This window comes from Buteo buteo, chromosome 16 (assembly GCF_964188355.1).
Source record: "Buteo buteo chromosome 16, bButBut1.hap1.1, whole genome shotgun sequence".
NCBI classification, from domain to species: domain Eukaryota; kingdom Metazoa; phylum Chordata; class Aves; order Accipitriformes; family Accipitridae; genus Buteo; species Buteo buteo.
In genome coordinates, this window is record NC_134186.1 from 26867070 (window position 1) to 26894821 (window position 27752).

The window sequence follows — 27752 nt, forward strand, 5'->3', positions numbered from 1 at the left end:
AAGCTAAACACAAAGTCAACCTGCCGCACGCAGCAATACGGTAGCTCTAGTTCTCCAGAAAAGAAGCTATTTTTAAACCACAGTAGCAATGTGAACTGCATAAATTAGCATAATTTCAGCCTCCACAGATAGTTCTCAGTTGACTGTGTTACATGCTACGAATTAACACTCTGCAAACTCCTTGCTTCTACTGACACGGCCAGTCCTGCAATTCACGAGGCTTAAAATCCCCTTTTTTAGTCCTCCAAAATCTCAACGGCCTTTTTTACACTTCTCTTGTCCTTTTCAGAGCAGTACTATCAAAGCCTTGGGTTTCATTACAAATCTCACAAGGTCTTCATGTGTAACTGGTGGTTACGTGGCTTCGTAATTGCAGGACATCCCACTATTTTCTCCCCTGGTGCTTTTCTCCTTGTGGGCAGATGGCATCGAAGTGCCGTGCAGATGGTAACCCACAGCCCACAAACTCCTCATTATAATGGGAAATAGCGTGTGCGGCTCTTCAATTCTTATCTTCTCTTTAAATTATTTTCAGCTTGAAAGGATAAATTGCTGTTTTCAGAAGGAGCAGCCAAAAGTAATGATATCTGTTAATAGTTGAGAACCTTCTCCTAACAAAGAAGTAATGATGTGCCTTCTATTTTCACAAGTTTTATTAAAATCCATAAATCATTAGTGGAGAGGATCTGAAATCAAGTATCTCTTGCTTTGACTCCAGTATTACCTTAAGAAAAAAAATCAATAAGGAAAAAGCAGATCACACTAAAGCACGAAGGCTTAAGAGTCACACAGTTAGCTATTTAAGGTAATTTCATGGCTCCAGGTATCACTTTACCTGAGCCGCTTGGAATTATAACGGATTTATCTCTGCAGAACACCTGTGAGATAAGGGAGTTGCTGCTGACAAACTGCAGCAGGCAGCAACAAGGTGACTCATCTGAAGCTGTGCGATGGCCTGTGGGTCTTCAGGACTGCCACGCTCGCCGCTGCATCTTCCCTGCCCTTTAAGGACTGAAACCCTTCCTGGCAAAAAGGCGCAGCTCAAAAGGAAGGTGCCATAAAAACTAGTTTTATCATTTTTTTAAGCTTTTTCACAGCATGTCCAGTCTGGCGGAACTGGCTTTCCTAACCCTTTGACCAGTTGGAAAAGTCCTAAAAACAGCGAGCTAAAAATATCTGTGGTGGAAAATAGCAAGGAATGAAATAATAAGCATTAGAGGTTAAGCCTGGATCCCTGAAAAGTTTGTATTAACCAATGGAAAAGCATTAAAAGAAATAAACTTATCCCTTAGTTATAAAAAGAAAACAATACTTAAAACACCCCAAGTGACACGGTTGATGAGGATTTACTAACTCACAGTCAGCTCTCACACACAGCATAAATGAAAAGTTGGCTAATTTGCTCCCGTTCCAGAAGCCTAGAGTCACACTTGATAATCACAAACAGCATCATTTGTTGGAAGTTTTGACCTGGTGCCTGACAACCAATTACTAAACCACACTATTCTACCTCAGCTATAACGGAACCTTCTAAACTGTCTCACAAAATGGTTTCTCTCTGTTTAAAGGGTGGATACATGTTGCTTAACTAAATTTAAAGCCTTTAACAGTAACCGTTAGCAAGCCTTTTCCTCAACTGGCTGAAATTATTTGCGTATTATACATCAAAAACATTCAGATGTTCAACTGAGTTATGGTATACATACACTACGACATAAATAATTTGACTATATAATACAGGGCTGTAATCTTCCATAGCATGCATGCATGCTAATGATCTTACACATGGACAACATGAGATGAAACAATGAAGTATTTCATCACTGAGGGCAATTTGTCTTGTCTACGTTCACGAAAGAAGATTATAGGACGTCATCTTCTTAGCGGTTTCCCTTTCACAACAAAAAAGACAATAATCAGTTTTCATTAGGGAACACTTGTCCTTTCTGTTGTACCGACGTGACTTTGATGTCCCAAGCACCAAATACAGCACTGATGTCAACTGAATAACTACATGGTATCTTCTAACACAAAGCTTTATAAAGGGTAATAGAAACGCTTAAACTTCAGATGCAACTTTGAAGGATTTACACATGCTAAAAGAACCTAATAGATATGTTTTCTCTCCGGTTTAATGACTTGTGCTTGAAACTAATAAGGGTCTTCAGAACTGACCATCTGAAACCATGGTTCCATGAGACAACTCAGCTCAAGTCGTGACTTGAGGGAACAAAAAAATTTCCGGAGGAAGAGAAAGTTCCATCATAAGTGCCTTAGGGAAGCCTTGACTTTGTAAAGTCCATCTTCATCGCACAATATCTCACAGTTCATCCAAAGGCGCGTTCGGAGCTCTTTGGCATGAGAGGCCCATTGCCCATGGAAAGGCAAGAGAATTTTGGCAGAGGATGAAACACTGCACCAGCATTTCTGATGCAGTAAGAGCGACTCTATCACACATCTGTTCCCCTGCGAGAAGCTGAAACTGCCTGTGACAAGGTCAATTTTGAGAAGGGTTGGTATTAAAAGATTATGCTCCCTCCATCCTCTCGCTGAGGCTGTGCTAATTATTTCAGGGGAGCAAAGGAATTCTTTGATCCTCCAACTCTTCCTTCCCTCGCAAGGTGACTCCGGTTGCTGGCACAGCACCCAGAGGAATGGCAAGCCATGTCCTAATTCCATAATTGTGGAATTAGCCGTTTTCAACCTTGAAATCTAACCCTAAGAAATTGAGTATGCAGTAATCCACATAATCCAGGCCTCTACACCTGTCCCTCTTTCAACTAATCTCGCCATCCTTCATCATGTCACATCTTAATTTAGAGTCCTATCTGCTAAGGTCAGTGTAAGTGGATGCTCAGGAAGTCGCAACAAGTATTTGTCACACGGTGGGACCAGTTATTTCCTTTGAGAACTCTGCGAAATACAGAAATATCAACAGAGAGCAAAGCCCTTCCCCTGCAACGCAGCAATGATCTCTACAAATGTTCTGGGAAGCGGCGAAGAGGCGGAATAAATAAATAAATAACTGTAGCGTAGCCCGGGATAATGCGATCTGTTGGTATTAAGTTTTCTCCTGAAGGAGTTAAGTATATACCAGCTGCTCTACATTAAACCGAGCTGGCATTTTAAATCATGCAAATTAGCTGAGCTACCATCCATTTCAGCCCAGCGTTTAACAGCATTGCTATAAATGATGCAAAGTACTGGCCAAACCAAGCCCTGCCATTTCAGCTGCTGTCAGAGAAGAAAGGAGGAGGGAGGGCAACAGCACTGAGTGATGCTGCAGCTATTCACAAGATGGTTTACAAGAGATTCCTTCCACCACAGGTATTGTTCACATGACTGAAACGTGCACACGTGCGTGGAAAGCCTGAGGCTTTTATTCGTTGAAAATCCCTTTACAGAAGCTGCTAAGAACCACTGCAAAAATTATCCAAAATTAAATGATTTGCCCGTGGAACACCGACATTTCGAATCTCTCTTTGCTTAATGCTGCATAATAAACGCTGAGTGGATCTGACGGGCCATCAGCTCAGAAATGCTGACACAGCAGCCTACGGGGAGCCCGGGGTGGCATCAGTCCCCACCATAATGTCTCACACCAATGGACATTTCTCAGACTATGAAGCTAATAGATAAAAATTTGCGTTTGTTCAATGCAACCCCCTTTTCTGCTGAATTTCAGAGAGCTCAGGAGGCAATAAAGAGGACTAAATCTTATCCAGTTCACATGGTTGTGGCCAAGAAATTAAGTTTCAGCACAAATCTGAAACTGCGATAGGAGAGTGAAGGATCAGCTATTAAGTAGTCTAGGAGCTTTGTAGACTGTTTCAGCTTCTTTCATATACTTTGCTTTTTTTTCCCCTTCTTTCTTTCTTCCTTTCTTTCTTTCTCCCTTTCTTTCTTTCTTTCTCCTTTTTGCAAGTGCCTACTGCAGCAAGTAACCTGCTCAACAAGGGGAAGCTGGAATTGATTCTTGTATTAAAAATAAGGTACAGCCGCCTTGCTATCCAACCCGATAAACCAAACCAAACCACCGGTGGGTATGACCCACAGGAATTACATCCCACCGCACAACAGTGCGTATGCACCACAAATCACTCCATGTGGCCCAAACCCTACCAGGTAAAAGGCCGAAAAGCTATTCTCACAGGCAACCAAAAGGAAAAATCTTAATTGCTGCAGTGAGAGAAGTTTGTATCTGACTGCTTAGAAACGGGATCCTAGGCAACCGCTGCTCTTCCCTCTTGAAAAGCAAAAAGTGGTTTTGTTTTGTAAATTAAAGCAAATTCATTAGAATTCCCCTGGCGAGGTTGTGTAGGGATAAATAGGACGCTGCTGCTTCCCCTTTCCAGCTCCACGCTAGAGGACAGGCACCTTTTTGCCAGCTTTCCTTGGCAGTGCTCGTTTGGCACACTACCCCGGAGGATTGGACCCCTGTGTGCTCCAGAGCCCATCCCGGAGGAGTAAGATGTAGCAATGCCAAAAATACTCCTTCCCAAAATAATCCGTCCCAGTTAAGCTACAGACAAGTCTGGAATACATATGGCTGTCCTGAGAAGCAGACTGACCCGTGGCTATCAAGCAAGGAAAGAGAAACCTGTTTCTAAGCTATTGCTTCAAACGGCCAATGCACATTTGATCTTGAAACACACATGACATTTTTAAAATTAGTTTTGAAGACTTAAATATCCGTAAGACTCCTTGAAATGAAGAATAATTTATAATCGAATCAAATTTGTCTTACCAGACCAATCCATTGGTTGTTGGCTCCACCAGCTATAATCAAAGTTGCACACTGATCTTTGTGGGTGCAAATGTCCCCTCCACATCTGTTCCAGGTCTTTAGCCTCCAACACACACATACAGATACTGTTCTCAGACCAAATTTCTCTAAGAAAATAAAACTTTTCATCAAGCTACACTGGCGTAAGGAGGATTTCTGGCTCTAGAAGACATGACACAAATCTTTGTATCTGCTTGACCTTACGATACCATGCCTGATAGCTGTCTATCTGCCAAAGGAAGCAAATTTGCTAGACCCCTTGTACAAGGTGATTAGAAATGACTTCCTGGTAATTAATGTCATAATCTGAGAAACTGCCAAAATAGCTATGACATAGAAAGATAGCTGTTACAGTCTTTTAGAAATACTTGTACAAAACCAGTATTTAGCTTATCGGTATTAAAGTTACGTATAGTTTCTAACAGTGGACATGGCTCAAGTGGATGTGGCTAAAGTAAAAGGAATCTGCTTCTAAGTATTTGTTTCAAGATATACAAGTGTAACAAAGTCTCAGTATCCATGTTCCCCATAAAATGTCACACAAGCTAGATCAGCAACATGAAATCCCACTAGGGTATTCATTTTGTTCTACCAATAGGCAAGTACATAGAATTAATAGATGGCAGAAAAATATAATGTAAAAATAATTTGTGGTCAGCACTTTCAGCAGAAGATAGGTGATCCTATCAGGGAAGATTCGCTGCATCACGTGAAACAAAAAGGTATCACTACAACGGTCTTTGCAACTGAGAACGTCTCTCCATCGTCCCAACGGCAGATCCATCAAATGGGTTACAAGGAGGCTGAGTGCCAGGAAACGTGACAGATCCTCAGGTGTTGTGGCAATGAGACTACCACGCTCAAAATCCTCTAGGTTTGAAGAACAGCCTCCGAAGAGCTCCGTGACAGACATAAAATACATAAAATTACAATTTCAGCCTGTCGTACACCTCTTCCACTTCTCCCAAGAGCAAAGCATGGGTGTAGTCTGACAGCCATCCTAGCAGATTTTCTTCCTATACTACTCTCAAAAATGTAGTTGCCTATTAGCAAAAAGGCGTTGTCAGCTTCTACCGCGTTATTAGGGAGGCGAAGAGGAACACGGAAATGATTGAGGAAGTGAGTTGAGTCCTTCCATTTGGAGAAAGCATAACCAAATCAACAAGATCCCAGCACTCTGAGCAGTTACTTCTGCAGCCATATAGTAAGTCAGACCATCAAGGGTTGTTTGGGGTTTTTTTTTTTGCTTGTTTTTTTTTTTTTTGTTTATATATTTAACGAGAAAGCCTGGATTTGTATAACTAGGTAACTTTGTTGTCAGGGAGGTGAGACAAACATCTCCGGGTTTCTCCAAGAAGGTTTTACGGCCCAGTTCTCTACACGTCTGGGACCATCATGTCTAAGGACCCATCCTTCCCCACCCAAGGTGGGGAGGGAACAGCACGTCAAGTACCTTGGCCTTCACTCCTGCGAGCTCCCAGAGCTTGAAGGAAGTGCTAACAGTATTTACAACTCTTCTGAACGGGCAGACTTCCCCTTTCAAAGAAAATGCTGATGAATCCATCAACTTACTGCCCAAGCATTCATGTTTCACAGATCTGACCATGCTTTCTTGTCAAGTGTAGCACTACCGCTACCAAACCAATACCTGCTGATCCCTAGTTCCTTGGTCTCTACAGTCCATACGTTTTCCTTCTTGCTTGTATAAAATAAAACCTCAACGACTACTATTGGAAAGTAGCCCACGGGACTCTCTTTACAGTTACTCCAATATGGCCTTGCTACTGTCTGCTACCTACAGGCCAGTTCTGAAGTCTACATCGTAAACACGAACTCACCGCTACACACTTGGATATACCATGGTGGTCGTTACGTAAAGGACAAGACAGAAGAAATGGACCAATATTAGTGACAGGACAGGTAAAATAAGGAGATTCAGGGACTCTTTCCAACTAGGAAAGAGGGCATATGGCAACTTCAAGCTGTAGCTGTAGAGAAAAAACCCACACAAGCTGAGAATAGGAAGAGTACTTGAAGAAAGATTCAAGACAAGGGACGGACACAAGGTAAAACAAAAGAAGAGGCCATGGGAGTAAACAAGACATTGTCAAAATATGGTGATATTACAGTCCAAAACTGAACACGCATAGGGGAAAAAGTCCTGGTAAAAGTGTATCTTGAAATCCAGAAGTTAGATATTTTTTCCTTTCATGTATTGTTTTCCCACACATTGCTTCCAATTCTAAAATAACCCAAAAGTAAAATGAAAAATAATCCAAGGATAACACACCTAAAAATACTTTCAAGAAGAAAAAAAAAAGGTGGAATCAGAGTAAAACTCCATATCTCAGCCTGTTTTAAAATAAGAAGTGACCTGTTTTCTCAATTATTTATTTTAATAAATGGTTTATTTGTTTTATGTTTTAGCAGTTATTTCCATGCCCATGCTTTGCAAAACTGAAGAAACTGAGAATGTTTCCACAAACTATTTCAGAAAAAACAATTTACAGATAAAATTAGAGGCATACAAGTAAGTGCCAAGTGTTTGACTGAATTCCAGTTCTTGGTGAATGGAAAACCAGCAGCTTCCTGTTACAAAATGTACCAACAGTTCATGACTAATAATACACATAAAATCTGACCATTTATATACTTCAAATATAGATGTTTCTAAAAATAATATTCAAGCAGGGTATTTTTAGCCAGGTGAACTTCTCAGGAGAATGAGATTCTACAGTTTGCTGTAAGGAAAAAATAAATTAATGGGTTAAAATTTAAGAGCATCTCTTGATTTATACCAGCATAAAAGAAGAAAGTTTAGCCCCAAAGCTTAAATAAGCAAAAAGCAAATGGGGGAAAAAAAAGGAAGAATAAACCAGATATCGTTCCATTAAAAGCCCAGCTACCACTTTATTCAAAACTGTATCTTCTTAAACAGCACTTCTAATAATATTTATTCTGTGTTGCAAGTTTGGGAAGTTCAAACAAAATAATTATTGATTTAAGTCCCTCCTTAGTTTCTTCCACTCTGGTAGAAAAAAAGGACTTGGAGGCTAAAAGCATTAACGTACTCTACAAATTAAACAGAGATTTAAATCTTGTGGTGAGATAATCTGGAAACTGAAATTACAGAGCAGACAATGTTTCTCAAAGGACTCTTCAAAGGAAATCAAAAATAGCCAAAACCAGCCCTGAATTTCCAAAACCAAGAACTGAATCCACCCTTCCTATCTCAATAAAATAAAGGCTTTCTTTTCTGATACCCTCCGGATAGGAAGAAAGAGCACAGGTAGTGTTGGTCTCATAATTTTCTTTCATTTTGGTACTTCTCAGATACTTGAAACTTGGGAAAGGTTCATGTTTTGTTTACCAGACCTCTTCTTTATAATTTGATTTGGGTTTTTTTTCCTTCTTTTTCCCTTTTGAGAAGTAAAGCTCAAGTTTAGTGCCAGGAGTTTTAAAAAGCAGTATCTGTTGTTCTCCTCTACTGATATCCTTGTACCTCTCTGCAACTCCAGGAGATTCCTTTAGGACAAGTTTCATATTTCATACCACCTGATTTTTGATGAGAGTATTTTGCAGAAGGCTGAAGAACGTGACTTTATGAAGAGCTCCATAAAGCAACCAGCATTGTTTTCAGCCACTAAGAACACTTGTACAGCTCAAGTGGTGCCTGTGCTGGGTCTATGATACACACAGATGCTTTTGTCTTTCAGTTTCCTCACGTTACGCTTGCTCGTCAAATTACAATTATTTTATCCATATTTGACCATTAACAAATTAGATATATCAGCTAGCAGTTGGATAGGTAGAAAGACTTAACCCTTCTCTGTTGAAGCCAATTTCAGTTCAAACAAGCCTCCAGCAGTCTAACAGAACTGAAATACAACACACACATCCAGAAGTTGTTCTGTGGAACGCACAATGAAGAAACAACCTAGGAAAAGTAAGAAGCAAAACTCTAAAAGCTGTCAAAGAAATTCACCAATGCAGCTAGGGAGGCAAAGGTGGGCAGGGAGAAAGAGAGCAAGGAAAAAAAAAATTTTTTTAAAAAAATTAACCCGTTTCTGGTTAGAGGACAGCTGGACCAAAGTGATCTGCTTGGGCACTGCCGTACTTGGAGTGTCAGAGCAGAAGGTGATAAAAATTACTTGATAGAACAGGGACAAAGAAAGTGAGAGTGTTCGCTTCAGAAATACAATTTTACGGAGTAAACTAACAGTTTCAAGGACAGAGGGAGAACACATGGACACCATATGCATAAGCATTTTGAACTGATTAACAAGTAGCAGCAAAGGAGAAAGATAATCTAATAGTCAGGGGACAAGCTAGTAATTTTCTATAGCACTGCAGACTTTATGACCTTGGGTAAATTTCTTCGTGCCTTGGCCTTTCATTTCTAAAATAAGAACACTATCCCTACCTCTAAGGAGTGCTCTTGAGTATATTAAAATTTGGAAGCCCCTTAGAGATAACCTATTAGCAGAGATCAGAGAAATAGCATTAAAAAAAAAAAAAAGAAATCAGAAGCAGGAAAAAAGATCATATTAAATGAGTGTTTCAAAAACACTGCCATGGACCGTAAAAACTTGAGTGAATTCAACAGCAGCGTTATTAGCTCAACAATAAATATCTCTGGAAATCCCATCTTGGGCAATTCGACAGTAAAGGTACTGAACTTGGGAAGGAACAGTACACGATGACCAAACGCTTTTTTACTCAAGAACTGTCACAATTAAACTGAAATCAGAGCAAAAAACATTTTCATTCATTATCCAGTACAATTAAAAACAGAATGGAACTTTGAATCCAAGCAACCCTTTGTGTATTCTAGATGAAAGCCCAATGATGAAAGAACATCCTGAGTTTATAGTGCAATCTTACATCTTTTGTTCAGATGCCGGGCATTAAAAAAGGGTAGGTCTTTATATTAAGAGACAGATCACTGAAAACTCCATGTTAATAATCACAATAATCCAACTTCCGAATTGTTTTCTTGTTTCCTATCTGGTAACGTGTCACTTGGAACAACTCCCTGACAACTTAATATTTACCAGTATGTATCTATGAACATATTCTCAAACCCACTGCGATCATAAATAGAAGAATTTAGCTACTTAACAGCTTCAGATTGCTTACACCCTGTCAAAAAAAAAAAAAAAATCCATCAGCAAGATACAGCAAGGTTTTGTTTGTAGGAATGTGCTTAGGTGCATAACTATAATTATATAAGCAACCTCATTAATGCTAATCTAAAATTATTTTTGTGGTTATATATTTTGATAGCCTGAATTGATAGTTTTTCTTAGATTTTCCCAGCTCTTCAGTAAAATTTCTCCTTTGTACACATCCTAAACGTGACCTCATTTGGTTTCTTCCAACATTGCAAAAAGCTATCTTTTATGGTTAAGTTATCAGCATTACTGACCACATTTCTCATAATTTCTTTTATAATTAGCTCAGCAGTTGTAGTGAGACCAAATTTTGCACCACTGAGGCAGCTCACATAATGGCACTGAAACGAGTTGATGTACATCTGACTTTAAATCGGGTGCAGATAAAGATTTGCTTGATTCCTATCCCTTCTGCAAGACGATTCTGTAGTCAAGCTGTAAAGCCCGGCATCATGCATAAGAACGGCTAATGCATGTGAGAAAGGAAGGCATAATTTCTCTGCAATATGCTTTATTAATCTTTCTCTCTATGAAGCTTCACATTAGCAAGACATACAGATACGGAAGTATAAACGGCTTCTGATAAAGTTAATTAAAATATAGAAAAGTAATTACTAATATCTGAACTATATGGCTTCATTGGGATTGCTAATGGCATGGGAACAGGGGGAGCGAGGCAGAGAAGACTAACCAATAGCCAACAGATTGCAAGTCACACGTGGCTCATCAAACAGTCGATGCGAGCCTAAATCGGAAGCGTGGAAAAATACTGGAGCAACCTATTAAGTAATCAATTTGTGAGCAGCTAGAGTACTTCAAGGCAGCGCACAACTGATTGAAACTCCCTGAAATTTGTCAGTAGTGAGCCATCAACCTGGGAATGGCTATCCAATAGATTTTTTGCAGGGACCTGTAATGGAGCTTCTCTACCAATTCCATACCATTGTCATCGACTTGGACTACCGAATGGCTAACGAGAAAAAAACACAGGGATGTTTCTAATGTCGATGGGTATTGCAAATGTTTTTAGAGCACACCGCAGATCTAGAACACCCCAGATGTAGACAGATCTTCACAAGTTGGGAAAGAAGAACTAAATCACTAGAACAAATATCTAGGGTAACACTAGAAAACAGGGAGATCTAGAACACCCCGGATCTAGAACGCCCAACGCAAAATGATCTTCACAAATTGGGAAAGCACTGTGAAGAAAAATCTAGCCAAGCAAGGCACTTTCATTGCACACAATGATACCTATCCAGTTTTGAACTGAATTCTTAAAAAAGAGGTCTAGGCAAACCGGAAAGAGTTCAGTAGATAACATGAAGAGTTGTAAGAGTTCTAGAAATCCTGAAAGAAAAGGTTAAAAGAATTAGGTTTGCCTAGTGTAGAGAAAGAGAAAAGTGAGGGAGAACATGGTTAACACCTCGTGAGCATCTGCCTTCCACGTCCACCAGGAGAGGATAACCGCCTAACTTTCAGCAAATGAATATTGCAGAGAAGTTTGCAAAGAAATAACAAGTCCCACCCCTCCCTGCCAAACATTAAGGACAGTTATTGCTGAATACACATACTTTAATATCAGGTTAAATAGATGCCTGTCAACTTGAAGTGTTTTAGAGGAAGGGTGGGACCAATGGCTTAGTAAGGTCCCGGTGCTTTTAGGACGGCTACAGTTACTTAAGATACAAACAGTAATTATTTTTTAGGTTCTCCAGAGAATGGAAATCAAGAAGCTAGAGAATACAACACAGCAGCAATAAACACAGTAATTAACTCCATGATCTCCTTCGGTGGCTTTCACATCAACATGGCAACAGGCTGTATTCCTGGAACGGTATCTTCCTTCTCGCATCCTGCACGAACAATTTCACCATGCCCACGGACTTCTAATTGGCAGTGACTTCTGTCTTAAATAACTAATGCAAATTTAGTAGCCAAATACATACGACTTTTTCAGAATAACTAATAAATACCATTTTGTATATGAGAGATCATTATCTTGCTATCCACTTGACAGAAGTTTCTCTGGTAACAAAGTTAAATATTTCCAAAACAATACTCTCTAAATATGGCTACAATTTATTGGCGGTGTTTTCAAATTAGACAAAATAAGCACCAGTGCAACGGTAGGATACTGTTGTGCACAACACAGGGAATTTAATATGGAAAAATGAATAGAGTGTGTATATCAGTAACAATAAAATAGGAATGATACTGCCATGATTCACTGACCTCAGGTTTCCGACTAGCATTTAAAATGGGCTTGATGCTAAAACCCTCAGACCTTTCTTTGGAAAGTGCCTCTGAAATACTCTGAAGAATGCTTTTTATAAATTGCACAGCATTTTAAATCACACGTTGCCCTTATATGGCCTTAGGGCACAAAACTTCCAGTTACTATAAAATCTAGCTTACACATGCAAAACCATATCAAGAACAACAACAACCAAAAAAAAAATACAATTGAGAAGTTTCCACTGACACCACATTTCTCAAGTGGGACACCTTGATTTTCAGCAGTTTTTAAAAAATGAGTACTTTAATGAATACCACCTGCAGTGCCCACGTTCTTTGAAGAATCAGGCTCAAGATAGGTACCACCTGGCACCAAAAAAAAGCTCACGAACCTACCACTGGCGTGCAAGTGGCTTGAAACACGCTAAAACAGTATTAGAACATGGTCTAGTATCTTCACACTGGGACTTCTGGTCTATGCCCTAGGCACAGCCTCTCTGCCAGTATAATCAGTAAACTAAGTGCAGGGTAAAGGGCATACAGAAGTTCAAAGTGGAAGTATATATATATGCCATGACGGGAGAGAAAAATTCGTATGCACAAATAGTTAAAGGTATCCCAGCTATCTGCTTCATCCCTCCCATCACCTCTTTCCCTATAAGCAGATGTCCTAAACGCGAGGTCACGTCGCTCTCTGTCCTTACTCCGTACACGCAACTGAATTCTGCATGATGTAGTGCAAAGAGGACCAACTTCAACGGGATTAAGAGCAACTCCCTAAAATACTCCCAGAACATCCTGTGGCTCGTTGATTATGAAACCCTTCAAAGATACGATAGGAGCTCGAACGCCCTCGTGTTGAAATAGAAACTGAACTCAGATAGCCCGCTCTCTGAGCGAATGCTCGAACCGCTCAGCAGTTGTATGAAAGCAAATGCTTCTCTGCCACTTGTGTTGAAAGTGGCCTGATAGCACCTTGGGTTTTGACAGAAATAGCTTGCGCCTCTAACTCCGAGAGAGGGTTTGGGGCTGCAGATTCCAAGTTCAGCCTCGGCAAGGGATAACAGCGCAAGTTAAATAGGTTTCGGTCATTTTGTATTTCTTCTCTTCGGTTTTTGAACCAAGTGTCGCCATCTCTCTTTAATCCTCCCTCCACCCCCACAGGAGGATACTATGTCCTTCCCCGTGGGCTGCAAACTCTACATGGGGACCAAGATCTACAAAAGCTAGGTGCCAAAACATTCAGTATCGGTCCAATTTGTGGATCTCAACTCAAAATGCCACGATAAGAATGTAACTTCCCTCCCTCGCAGGGGATGCCAGGTGCCCGCACCGTAAAATGCCGAGGACCACGTTGGTGCTTAAGAGAAAGTATCCGGAGAAGCAAGGGATCACCCCCACAGGTCAACTCTATGATTCTTGAGATATTTAGTCCTAGTGCAGTGTTTAAGACTAAACCTTACTAGGCTTATTATCAGAAAGCACTTCTACACCTGAATGTAGCTGAAGGTTTTCCAAGGAAAAAATGCTTCAGCTGCTGACATACCATCTGGCAGCTGTCCATCCATCCTGCTCCTCCTCCCCTGGGAGGGAGGGACAGGGGAAAAAGAAAAGAACAGTGCCCTTGATACAACTGATCTGGAAAAATCTCCCTTTAGATATAGACCGACGTTCCAAAATACTACCTTGAATGGCAAAGACCTGCATGCTTATGTGGGCAGAGGGATCAAAGTGGGATCAATAAGAATAACAAAAAAGGACTGTGTTTATGCGAGATAATGGATAGTAAAACAAACCTCGCTGGTTCACACCTTAAAAGGTGCTGGTCATCTGCTAAGACTGCCACCCAAATGAGGTTACTGAGAATGACAAAGCTTAGGATTTCTCCCCCCGCTGAAGTTATTCAAAATGCAAAATTATCTGAAATCCCTTTGGCCAAAATCACCCTCTGTTTAAATACAACAAGTTAGCATGAAGACCCTTTCATCATCAGGATATAAAAAAATGGGGTTTGTTCCACGTCTGTGTAAGGGTTAAAAACACCATAGTATTCCCCTTACTGCTGCAAATGCCTACCACTGGCAGGATCTCTCTGATTATAACCTGTTATAAGATCAGAAAGTATTTATGAATAACAATCACTTTTGCAGGAATGCAAATTTCTATGCAGAAACCCAAGGCGTGTCTGAGAGAGCTGCATATAATGAGATTTTGCTGACATTTCATAATCACAAGGACAGACTCTAGCACAAGGAAAAAAGAGTACTTGTTTCTCTCTTAAGAACAAGATGTGATGCGCAGGTCGGTCTGTCTGCTGCCACCACCCTGCCACCAATACTTGTCCGTCTCCTTTTCCTGCTCTCAGTCCCCCAGGAACCAGTTTTGCCTGGCCGGAGCAGCCCGATACGTCACCCTGCCTACCGGCGACAAAAGTGCAGCGTATCCTAAAATTCAGGGCACGGGGCCAAACATGCCCCATCAGTAGTCGCGCTTGTCTTAAGAGAATAGGGTTACGAGGCCACGGATGTCAAAATCTAGATGGTAGGGATGATCCATTATTCCTTGAGGAAGGAAGAGAAAAACAAAAGATAAGTATCCGTTATCATTTCCCTACCCCAGTATAACGCTATCACCTTCTCTTGGGCTCAGATATTGGTGGAAGCAGCTTGTAACGTATATGACTGTTGCCAAAATACCTCACGCCGCTATACGGCAATCTCTATATACCGTTCATCAATTCCGCTTGCTGCAGCAGACCATCTGCTTCGCTCAGCCCGTAGTACGCTAACACATACTATCTGCTTACACTGCTGTTGAGCACACTGGGGCATCAGTGTACAAGGCAATCCGAGCCAGGCTGAAAACGTTACTACGCTGACAAAAATTAAACGAGCTGAAGAACCTACATTTCTCCTCCCTATACAGGAAGCTGCATGCACAAAAATAGGTTAGAAAACTGACACACGTTAAAGGGAAATCTCAAAAATGCCTATTGATAATGCGCTGCATCTCTGATGTCACGCACATATAGCATTAAACCAGACAATTCCACTTCAGTATTCATTTCCTACATAATCTATTTAATTTAGCTGCACTGAGAATGACATGCGTGTTGCAATTTAACATCAAGCACTGCCTCCCATTCACTCCCCACACAACTACAAATACAAAACGTTCACACGACTAATGCTCCAGTACAGTACAGTACATGAGCAAACACAAAACACATCGATGTCAACCAGCAATCTTTCCCCATCCCAGGCACACAACCCAGCCATTACAATTAGCACCTTCAGAAAGAACACAAAGAACACACGCCACAAACACCACCTCTACCATCTCCCTTCCGTAAAATCCCCCAAGTTCAAGCAAAGGCAACAGAGGCAGCAACAGAGGCAAAGAGCCCGCACAGCACCATCCCTCGCCACCCCACCATCAGCTCCACCGTGCTGACAAAATTACAGAATCGTCCCTCGGTAACGCGTGCCACTATGCGGAACATAAAACATCCCACCGCTGTAGACAGATATTATTACTCACACACACATATACCCCCCCCCTTCCCTTACTGCTTTTCACACCACTGTCTACCTCCAAAAACCTGCTGCACACATTCGATACAGAAATAAATCGCCCATACACCTCCCCAACATTTGGTGCCTTCTAACCTGTGTGTCAAATCCATTCTCTACCGAGCTACTCTTCCTTGGTGGGAGTCCGTCTCCTGCGTTTTCTTGTCCATTAGGAGATTTGAGAGGAATCTGGCTGGAATACAATGGCTTCGTCACCTCCACCTTGTTCCCAAACTTCAGGTAACAGGGCTGTGGGATGGTCCTGGCCGTTGGGACATGCAGGATTGGAGCGGCGCTGTGTACGGGTTTAGGTAGTCCCGATTTCATTTTGGAGGCTACCAGGATGGCTGGCATTTTCTCTTTCTGCTTTCCTAACACGTTTCTGTCAGCAGCAGCAGCAACAGCAGAGACAGCAGGCAGGGAGAGAGAAAAGGACACGCTGGGGAAGCTGCTCTACACTAAACCAGCCTGCTCTACTGCAGGGATCTCCAAAACCAGCTTAGAATTTAAACCCAACAATAAACTGACCAATAAAAAAAAAGGAAAAAAAAAAAAGGAAAAAAAAAAAAGCCCACACCACTTTCAGCCTAAAATATCTCCCAGCTCTTTATGCCAGCCTTCCACCTGTTTCCTCTAATTTTATTTTCAGTTCTTCACCACTGTCCTCCTTCCTATTTCTGCTGTTATTTAACTTGCTCCTTCCTTTCTCTGGCTGACTCCTGTAATTTTCTTCCTCGGAAATGGGAGACTTTCACTCCATTATCTTGTCACTGCATCTCCAAAGTGAGGCAGCCTTTTGGAATTAAAAAAAAAAAGGAACCTGCTGCTGCATATGCTTCCCCTTCCGTATGCACTAGAGAGCGAGCGAGTGAGCAAGCAAGCAGGATTTCCAGCTTAAGATGTCTTTCTTCAGTCTTAGCCAAGAAGCAGATGTAGCTCAGTGTGTTAATGACTGATGCCCTTGGATACGAGCCTTAGAGAATCAAGCTTCTTAAGCCTTAATAGCTGTGAACAGGACAAACGATGCTGGAGCAGAAGGAGAAACGTCCGCTGACAGCAGTTTTAAAGAAAAATACGCCAGTGGCCACAAAATTTCCCGGCTCCCCTAGTGCCAATCGTGAAAACCTGGAGGAAGGGGGGAAAAAAAAAATAAAATAAAAATAATAATAATAATAATAAAAAAATCATTCAGCTGTCAGACGGCAGGGAAAGCAGCCGCCACCTCATTTTCCCCCACCGCAGTGGAGCGGGTTCCCAGCCGGCGCTGCTCAGCGCATCCTGCGCCGCTGCTGGGCTGCCTGCCGCGGGGGCGGCGGGGAAAGGGGGGGCCAGGCCGGGGAAAGGAGGGGGAAACAGGCCGGGGAAGGAGGGGGGCAGGCTGGGGAAGGGAAGGGGGGACAGGCCGGGGAAGGCGGGCAAGGCGGTGGTTGTGGGGAGGAGGCGGCTGCTGCCTCGCCGAGCGCTGTGCAGGCAGGGATTGGTCCTGCTGGCTGGAAGCAGGAACAAAAAAAAGAAGAAAAGAAAAAAAAAAAAAAAAAACCACTACCAACCCAACCCCCCCAAAAATCCCAACGCCAACCAACCAGCACTAAAAAAAATAAATAAATAAAAAAAAAAATCTCTTCTCCGCAGGAGGAGGAGTGGCTTCAAGTCCTGCAGGGAACTCCGCGGCAAAGCGGGGCGGTGGGGAGATGGGTGTTCCGTGGGAGCTTCGTACCGGTTTCTTTTTCAAATTTAAAAAAAAAAAAAAAAAAAAGAAAAAAGGGAGCTTTCAAATAAAACCACCTGGAGATGACTCATTGTTCGTTGCTATTCGGGAAAACTCCCGCTGCCAGCGTCAACAGGAATTTGAATAAGCACAGTGAGTAATCCAGCCCTATTATAGAAACCCTTGGCACTTTGCTTTTCGGAGTCTTTCTTTCAGTGTCACAGGTTCCTCCTCATGCTGCTCTGCAGATGCCATGATCCGTTACAGCCCCCAGACCCCTCGTTCCTGCTAAGCATCACACATTTCAGCTGCACAGATCCCTCTTTCTGCCCACAGAGCATCATCCTGGACAGCGCAGGATTACCAGCGTGGAAACTCAAGGCACTGAGAGATGCCTTCAGACTCGTAAGGGGGGTCTTAGCACCAGGATATATATCTATATATATATAGATATATATATATATAGATATATATATATATATATATATACAGTGCCACAATGCCCAATTTTCAGGTAGCCCGTAATAACAGCCAAAGGCTTTGAGCTCCCACATAGGCTTCTCACATGATATGCAGTGAGGGGAGGGTGCCTCGGAATCATAGTCACAAAGCCAATGCGAGACATGGAAGAGAAAGGTGCCTTTAAATCACGTCCTCTTCACAGCCCCAGGTATCAGATTATTTCCCAAGGAGGGCCAGTTCCTCCCACTCCTTATTCTCACCTCACCCGCTGCCTGAAGACCGAAACCCTCAACCACCGCCTGGGTGGCAGGGACAAGAGCGATCCCAGTAAGCAGAGAGAAATAACAAATCTACCCTCGAAATATCTGAAATACACACTGAGCGAGCGTCCAATCCACGGAGCTACTCGGCAGGGCAGAGGAAGCACAGCCCCACTGCCCTGCGCCGTCTCGAAGAAAGGTGAAGCCCACTCTGCGACCCATTTCAAGCGGAGCTCGGTCCTGCTGAGTTCCCATCCTGACTTTTGGAAAAGTTTGAAATGTGCAAACCCCAGGTTTTTACACCTGAGACTCCTTCAGATAGAAAAAAACAAGGCATTGCTGGATTGTAGGTGTCTCCAGGATTAGGCAGCAGGATTAGGATAGCATTTTAGGAAATGGAAATCAGATGAGACCTGCATGCTGGATCCTTCCGTGGATGTCATCTTACATGACTTATCCGGGGTTATGTAGTGAGCAAGTGGCAAAACTGGAAATCAAAGTCACAACTTGTCTTCTCTTCATTATAAAGTACCATTCTTCCTCAACACTGCAACGTAAACCAGTCTGTTCTCCATTACCAGAACACAGTTTCAAAAGACATTAGCTGTACTACGTGGGGGTTTTTTGTTGTTGTTACTGGTTTGGGTTTGTTTGCCTTTTTTTTTTTTTTGGAGATCTCTCACATTAACTAGATTATTTAAAACCAGAAGCAAAGCCTGGACACGCTATCACTGCAATCTGCCATCTCCCTTGCTTAGCGCTGCCCCCTGATCGCGTAATTCAAGTTCCCACAGTACACATGAAGCTCACGTGTTAACTAGAGTTTTGGTGGTTGCTGGGATTTTCCAGCACATCTGCTTTCACATGCACTAACTCTGCAGGCTGGTTTGTATTAACTCGAAGAGGGTGATTTTTTGTTGTTGTTTTCACGAGTAACTGCTTTCACCCTCGTCTCATATCCACTAATCTCAGGTTGGAAACTGCACATCTCTGTTCATCCATCTCACTGAGACGCATCTTCTAATGTTTACTCCCCTGTCATAACACCAAGCACGGTGTCAGCTTAAACACGGCTATAAAGAAAATTTCAAAGCCCAACGACCCGATGAAGAAAGTCAGATTTACCATATGAAAGGACTGGTAGTTATGGAGCAGAAATGTGTCAAATGCTCCAACACCATTTCCATTGTTCAGTGCTGAAAACTCAGCCTTGCTAGCTAAAAGAAGGTTGGGCTGAAGTATGACAAACTTGAAAAAGATCCAAGTCTGAAAACAAGGCTAATTTTAGGTCTGTAATAAAATATAGTAATGTTTAAAAGCTATTAGAAGATCTAATTGACAGCTTTATGTTCTGTTCTTCACTTACACATTTTATGAGGTTCAGGCCACCAATCCCAGATGCACAGAACTTGCCAGTTTTTGTTGTTCTGTTTTCATCTTGGAAAACTGGCGAGGTTACAGGATACCAAAACAGACACAAAGTTAATTTGAGCAAAAGAAAAGGATTCCTTTCATTGCTCCTTTAACAATTATTGAATCTAATCCTTTGATGACGGTGGCTTAAATATTCCAGAGCCAGAGGAAACTACTTTACTTCTTGCTGTGCAGTCCTGCCTACTGAAGTGATGTCTTCTGAATACACTCAATCTATGCTCCTGACAGTTCTTTTGCCAAATCAGTAACACGGACCCCTTCTTTACCAAAGCTTAATGTGAATTCCTGGTAACACATTTGAAGAGTGGCCTAGAGTTACTGCTTCTTTGATGGGTTCAGTAAAAAACAGCAACTCACAAGAAAAGTTTGAATTAATAATCCATTGCCATCTAGTACCTGGGGGGAGTTATATCATGCATATTTCGCTTTATATATCCAAACACTACAGCATAATGCCACTGAAATGCAACATACTGTATCCAGTGGCAGTGCAGCCATACCATAAGGTTGTAAGTTGTAAACACATCCCATCACAGGCTGTAGCTGCAAAGATGGGCAACATCAATTTTGGTCTATCTTTGGAAGTGGCTAGGTGTGTTCGTTTTTGGTTGGTTTTTTTTTATTATTATTATTATTTTACCTGTTTTTAAGGTTAGGATTTTTAAAAGAAACTACTTCTCTTGGACAGTCGATGGGATCTGGGAACATATCTTCCTTATCTTCTTTGCCAAGCCCAACCAATGTTCCCTTCCCCTGTGTTGAATCACCCAAATTTCTGTATCTAAGCTATAAGATGAGTAAGTGATACTAAAAAGCAGGCAAGTTATCTAAACAAAAAGCAAGACCTTCATTCTTTCCTACCACAAATGTCAGATGAGCCACTAACTAGGGGAACACTCCCTTGCAGCTTTGAGTTTGATGAGTATCTTTGCCTGAGTAATCACAACATCTCCCCTTATCTGCCCGTAGTCAGCGAGCATCCACCCACTTCCCAAATGGGGGAATATAGAGGGAGAAATGATATAAAGAAGCACTTTACTTCCCTGTTAGGAAAAAAAAACAAAAAAACCCACAAACCCCCCCACAAAAGCCTAGTGACTCGACTTATAGGACTGATTTTTAAGCTCAGGAGATGCCATCGCTCAGGATTCAAGCTCTGGCTACTCAGCACCATGTAGCGTCACGTCAAGTGCCAAGACTCCGGTGTCGAGAACTGGCTTAATATTCTCAACATTTTAGTGAGCAGACTCATGGGAACTGGAGACCTTAACACACCAGTGGCAACTATTTGAATACTCTGTAGTTCAAGAGCTTGTAGGCAAGTCAGCACATTGCCCAAAACAAAGCCAGTAAACAGAACAAAAACCAGGGTTGACTGCTCTTGAACAGATGATCTTTATGAACGAGATGAATGTCTCTGGAACAGTAAAACTATTGAAGCTGCCTTCTTTGCTCATACACTATCAATTAACTGAACAGGGTCTCTAGACCCACGTGGAAAGAAAATGCCTGCATGGATTGCATGTGGGTATTGCAAGTAAAATTAAAAGCTTTATGAAATGTAGCAAAGGATCAGAGAATCAGACCTTCCTTTCAACTTGTGGTTAATATCCATCCTCAGTGAAGCCAAATGTTACATTAGTGTAAGTGGAAAAACTATGTAGAATTATTATATCAATTAGAACACCTCGTTAACTGGTCTGGTGATTCAGAACTGCTGACGGAACTAAACTTAAGGCTTGAAAATACCTTGATCAATGCTATCCTTCTCTTTTAAGCATTACAGCTATATCCGAAATCTCCCAGAAAATCGTTTTAAGCCCAGGTGAATATTCCTAAAATGTCACCATGTACTGTCAATATCAGAAGGCTTAATTGTTCTTACAAAACCATTCTCGTCAAACTTTACTACTGCCAGGCGGCCAGCTGTCCTATAGACTGTGGGCATGTTCAGCCTTGGCACAACTCAGTCAACTTAGTGAAGTTATGACAGGAATAAATATGGACCTATTTTTGGTACTGCAGGCATTTTGCACATTCACATCCATCTTTTGTCCCCGATCAGAGTACCGGCTATGAAAAAGCCTGATCCCGTCTAAAGATTTACGTTACCGTTTCATGAAAGAACCCACAAAGGTGTAAACGGGATCAAGGTCCTAATTTTTTTGTTGTGTTCCCACAAGAGGAATAGTAGAGGTTAGAAAAGAGGAATGCGGGTAGAAGCATTATATAATTTGGCATCCTCTCACCACAGCAATTATAATCTGTACATGTGAGTTCTTTATATAGAGCAGAGAGAAAAGGAGGAAACCTTGGTTCTGTTCCCAGTTCTTTTCACAGAAATCTTGTCTGCATTACGCTAATTCTGACCTAAAATCCCTTTTGTAATCCCCTGACACGTTTCTAATTCACACTGGGTTTAATTCCACTTCATTTTATAACAGCGTCACGTTTAACAAATACACAAGCTAAGTTCCACCTGGACAAGGACACCCGTTAGACTCATTTTCAGAAGATACATAGAAAGCTTCACGAGCCGCACTAGTGATACAGGCAGACACTTTTGCATGGCGACACAAAATGGCAGCAGTTTAAATGAGCATCTTCTGAACAACGCTCGTATTTAATCCTGTTTCTGTAACCAGAACACTTCATGGTTTTGTAATGTAAGCATGAACAGTAGGAGCTGTCATCACGACTGCACTGAAATACTTTCCCCACCTTGTTCCAGAGTGGTATTTTTTTACTTCATGATGCATTTATCATTGTACTACATGGCCATTTTACATAAATCTAACTCTGGTAGTGCTTCACTCAAAAGCTAAGTAAGTTTCTAGTCTCATAGCAAATGCATTTTGATCATCATCCACGTCTTTGATTTCATTATGTTTCCGTCGCTTTTGGATCTGTAGCCATATCAGTTTCTCAGAATCTAATAAAAATCGGGCTCAGCTGGCTGGAGACAGACATACTGACAGGGGTTCTGTGATGGGCTTTGAAAAGGTCCACCTCTCTGACTCTGCGTGTAAAGTTCACTCCTCAGACTTAAACTCATCAGGAACAGGAGTGAAAGGGATGAGAAATGCAAGAGCTTATTTCAATTAATGCTTTATGCAGTGTTGGATGATTTAGATGCATATTGTATGTCTATACATACACGCAGTCACAGCAGTGATCACCGCGTAAAACATACATGCGTGAATAATCTTTACAATCCTGACAGACTACCTTTGTCATGCCAACCTATAGCTCACCTCGACTTACATATCTCTTAACGTCCGTGACCGTAAGAAGAGACATCATCTTTCTGTGCCACTAACAGCACCTGGAATAAATATTTCAATACCATTTTAGAAAGATCCTTGCAAATCACGTCTCCCCAACAGAGACGTGCATCTGGGTATTCCTGATCTATTCATGCGTCCTTCGTTTCCACAAGGTTAATAATACTAGCTCCTATATTATTTTATGCCTGATTTGACGTTGCCTATGGCTTCATGTATTTGGAAAAGCAAAGAAAACATCTGTGACTAACGAGAATATCACAGAAGGAAGGTGATGATGATCCAAACATCACAAACTACTCTTGACTTAAAGAACCATCAAGTTAAGATGAAATACAAACAGGACGTAAAAAAACGCTCTCTTCCCTGTGCTGCTATTCTCCCTACCTTCTCAAGAAGTGGCAGGGGAAAAAAAAAATTCCACTACTTAAAAGCTAACAATCTCACATCATCAGGTAGTCACCTTCTGTAACCTTGCTGTTCCTTACTGGCACATTTCAAACACACCAGCTCCATCATCTGAAAGAGTTGTCAGAGCCTAAAGGTAGAAACCATCTGAGAAGCGGATGGGAAGAAAAGGCTGTATTTCAGAGCCTTTTTTTCAACTGGATCTGCTTAAGCATTCCAACCCAGCCTCAGCTGCCATCAATCTCTCCCACATCAGCAGTTTTGAACAAACACAAATTGGCCAGATTATCATTAAGCAACTTCAGCTATTTTGTAAAGAGCAAAGTATCACTATTCAAACTAAATGGTGAGAGTCAGATTTTCACCTGCTCTAAATCAATGCAGTTTCTCTACAGCCGACATCAGAATTTGACTTCCAAATTAGAAGTATTTATCAAAATCTTCCTTAGATAACTATTCCAATCCTATCCTATACTCACATTACCTCCCTTCCCATCAGTACACATTACCAATCAATTTGTATTAAAAAAAATCCTTTTGCATACTGAGCCCATGCATCCAATTCACTTGATGATGCAGTTCTGGAGCCATGGAAGCAGCGCTTGTGGTGCTCACCAACTGCCAACTAGATATCAGAGAACAACAAAGATCGTCCCACACTTGCAGGCTTTGCCAAGTACACTTCACAACTAAAGTCTGCAGGCAGCTGCTCTTCCCTAGAAGCCAAAAAAAGAGAGCGTTCCCACAGGGCAACCGTTCAGGAGCGGTTCGCTGCTGGAGGTCACCTGCAATGCACCATATAATGTCACAATGATTAATTGCAATGTTACAAACACCAGCTATTTCTGAACGTGTTACCGGAAAAAAATGAATATATATATATAAACCTAGATTGTTCACAATGATATAAAAGGAAACAGAGAAAGTGCTTAACACAATGCCCTGATATGAACGTTGCCTACCGCCACAGCTCCTTTAAAAAAAGATTAGTCCCGATTTGATATTTATGGAAAACAAAAGCTAATCCTTAGAAGCTAAAATTTGGGGGTACACTAGTGGTCCCACTGAAATTCTTAAGTCAAAAATTTCAGCAAAACTTCTTCAGATTTACACAGACATAACTCAAGTCAGCCTTCAGCCCAACAGCCATGACCATTCTTGAGCGTCAACATCCAAAAAAACCAATCTGCCACCTCCACCTCCAATGTGATGATCTATCACAAGGCAATTTGATGAGGTTTACCCCATAAACTGTGGAAAACCAACAGAAAGTAATGATTTATTTTATGTTTTAAACTCACGTGTACCTTTGAGGGAGAGGTTTATTTGCACCTGCCAAAGATCACACTCAGTTTTAAACCAGAAAGCTTCAAAGATCACTTTGCAAGGAAATGTACAGGAAACAGTTATTCTTTAATCTCTCTATTAATCTAACACAGAATACCCAAAACTAAAGTGCTGCAGGGCCACCATGCAGCTTCATGCATGGCAGAATCAAGCTCCCCTTCTCAAATTTCCTTATATTTCCTTTGTTCTCTCATTATCCCACTGGCAAACTGGTAACTGCCCCTCCGACTGTTTTAATACTGATTTTTCAAGCTTGTGTAATATCCACCACCCAAACATGACATAACCAAATAACTGAATGTTGTCCTAATATTTTGTTTCATACCAAAACAAAGGACATTCCCAGTGTAATGATTAATGACATGTTTGTTGCCTTAAACAGCTTTGATATTTCAACATTTAATCGATTTTACTTTTTTTAAGGTGACAGGGTATTTTTCCATTCTAAGGTTTCCTGCCTCCCTCAATTTTACCCATGATGCTGTACTGAACTCACACTGTTTGAAGCTACAGTATAAACAGCTAACAGCACTGCATTTACCTTACACACCCCATCACATGATTTTTAATAATGCTGCTCTCAGTGTTTGGAATATTTTGGGAAGGTGTCAGTGTCAAAACACCATACAGCCCTAATATGCTGTACCACCCAAGGAAGATCTGGCTGATGTTTATCATTGGAAAACAAACAACAAACAGAAGGCATAGCACTGAGAGATCACTTTTCTGTATTTCATATTTCCTCTTGCCATTTTAATAGTAAGATCATTGTAATATACAACCTTTTTTAAAGATAGATGGAATTCAATTGATGGAACAATTTTCTGCATTCTGAGACACAATCACGTCCCGTGTGAGAATGAACACGAGCTTTGTTTATTCCAGCAGTAAAACAACCTGTATTCAAGCTAGTCCAAAATTTAAAAAAAAAAAAAAAAAAAAAAAAGACAACTGTCTGGAAACTCAAATCGCTCTGCTGTAAAAGCAGTAGCAGTCAATCATTCCTGTCATAACATTGGTATATTATTGGCTGTTGGCAAACGGGTCAGCTTGTCACAGGCAAAGTACTCATCAGATGCTCTGTTTCCTTCTATCCCGGTTGGCACATGAAACGACGACGTTACAGATGCTGAAAGAGATGCTGCTGAATTTCAAAATGCATCCATCTGTTTAACTTCCTAAAATGACTTTAAAGAGTTGGATACAACAAACACATCTGCTACCTCAGCACATTAAAAAAGATCATCTGGAAAATAACTGGCAAATCATAAACCTTTTCCGATATAATCCACAATGAAGTTTCAATACACGTGTAACATCTGTTCCACCTTCAGTTATACCTCGAGGCGTTGCACCTCTGGCTTCCCGAAGAATCGAGGCAAGTCCTGACCTTAGTCATAACCAGCTCTGTATCTCCTTATCTCACTCTTCGAGTTTGTTTAGGAAAACATCACGGGGCATCCATCTGTTCAACCCTGTCAACCCCCAGAAGAGCATATAGCACACCTACTCTCGAACACGATCCCGTACGGAGCCATACGAGTCCATTTGCTAACAGAAGGACTTCAGACAAACACCCCCAGTGGCGGCATGGTGGCAAGGAGTTGTTAATGAGCCAGTCAAGTATAGGAGATGACAACTGCATTCCTAAGAAGTGAAACAACGTTAATTTTGATTGAGAAGAAACTACTCTATTCCACTTTCACTATACGAACTGGCGTGAGTTCAGCGAAGGTCAGCAGGACGGTCACTTATGCTGGGAAGAAAGGCTGAGGAATGGGACTCGTCCAGCCTGCAGAAGAGATGGCTTCGGGGGCACGTAGCAGCAGCCCCTGCTACCTATAGGGAAGGTTATCGAGAAAACAGAACCACGCTTTACGCAGCAGTATGCGATGGGAGGACAAGGGACAACGTCTTCCAAGAGGAGGTTCAGAGCGGGTGCAAGGAGAACCTTCCACCAGAAGGACAGGCTGGCAGCGGCGCAGGTTGCACGGAGAGGTTGCGCGGTCTCTGTCCTTGGACGTTTTCAAGACCCGACTGGATGAAGCCTTGGGTAATGCGGTCTGATCTCGTAGCTGACCCTGCTCTGAGCACAAGGTTAGTCTGGAGACCTCCTGAGGGCCCCTCCAATCTGAATTACCCCAGTGATTCCTGAATAAAATAAAAGGTAAAATAAAAGATAAACTAATAATCCACTGGAAGAACCTAAATTGGAAATCGGCTATAAACAGTTATCTGGTCCCTCACAAGAAAATGCTTAGGCAGGAGGTCCAGTAGAAGATACCAGTAGATCAAATTTTAGGCAGAAAACTGTAGCACATGCTTAAGTGCGATTTTTTTTTCAGTTCTTCTCCCGCACCTCTCACAAACACAAATGTGTTATCACTTTGAATTATGTGAACAGATGCTTACATTTGCAATTTACATTAACCTAGCCTGCATTAACAGCGATTTCGACACCAAATGCAAACCACAATGCATTTTTTTCACCCTAGGGTATAACGTATGTGTAAACTGCAGCACCAGGACATCGCAGTAAGTTCCTTTGCTACCCACCACATTCTCAGTAATATTCTTAAGGTATCCCGATTTCATCTGCAGAGCGCAGGTCGAGAGCTGGTGCAACATCAAACAAGAAACACAGAGAAGCATCCTCCACCGACCGGTGGCCACCAGAAAGGCTGGCAAAAACGGGGTGAGATACTAAAGATCGCAACCCACGGAGTCTGCCATATCCACTTGAGAGGCAAGGAGAACACACAAGGACACGCACGAAGGGCAGCCACTGGGGAGTAGGTTAACAACAAGCTGGGAAGCAAGAGAGGTGCTCCGACTAAATGCACGTGAAGTATGTAGGCTGAGACAGGCTTCCAGTAACAGAAATCGGTGTTTGATACACAATACTAAAGCCAAACCTTGGAAGTGCATCACTTTGCAGCAGCACTAACGCTGTTCTAGATGTATATAAATGAGAAACAAAATTTTCTTTGCTGTAAATAGCTTGTGCAATTAATAGCAGTTAGCTGTTCCTGCCTTTTTCCAATTACAGACTTAAGATAAAATGGCATATTAAGTTACC

At 41.6% G+C, this 27752-nt stretch overlaps 1 protein-coding gene across 2 annotated transcripts in view; it reads right to left on the minus strand.

Moving 5' to 3' along the window:
* The window catches only part of NAV2 (neuron navigator 2), a 421304-nt gene that overhangs the window by 215463 nt on the left and 178089 nt on the right, over window positions 1-27752 (minus strand). The gene's annotated exons all lie outside the window — the stretch shown is intronic.